Genomic DNA, 328 nt, shown 5'->3' with positions numbered 1-328 from the left:
AGTTTCCATCAATATTTTCAGATTTTGTTTTGACTTTATTTTTTATTTAATTGTTTGTTTTGCTTTCTGAATTCTATTTTTTTAAATAGTTTTCAAAATAATAAACACAGAAAACTAAACTGACATCAGTTATAAGATATATATCAGATATAATAAAACTAAAAAAGTATGGAAATGGCAAAAAAAAAGGGTGATGGCAGGAAATCAGCTCCCAAAGGGTTAATCTGGGCAGCTTTACACAATTTGGGGAGACCTGGATGACTGTTTTTGGGGGGAATCTGTAACGAATGTAGATGTGGCAGGACTGGACATAATTGTAGGCATTTGC

Source organism: Nanorana parkeri, unplaced genomic scaffold (assembly GCF_000935625.1).
Source record: "Nanorana parkeri isolate BGI_ZX_2015 unplaced genomic scaffold, ASM93562v1 scaffold609, whole genome shotgun sequence".
In the NCBI taxonomy this organism is placed as follows: Eukaryota; Metazoa; Chordata; class Amphibia; order Anura; family Dicroglossidae; genus Nanorana; species Nanorana parkeri.
The sequence above is the reverse complement of the archived record's forward strand: the minus strand, read 5'-3'. Positions refer to the sequence as shown.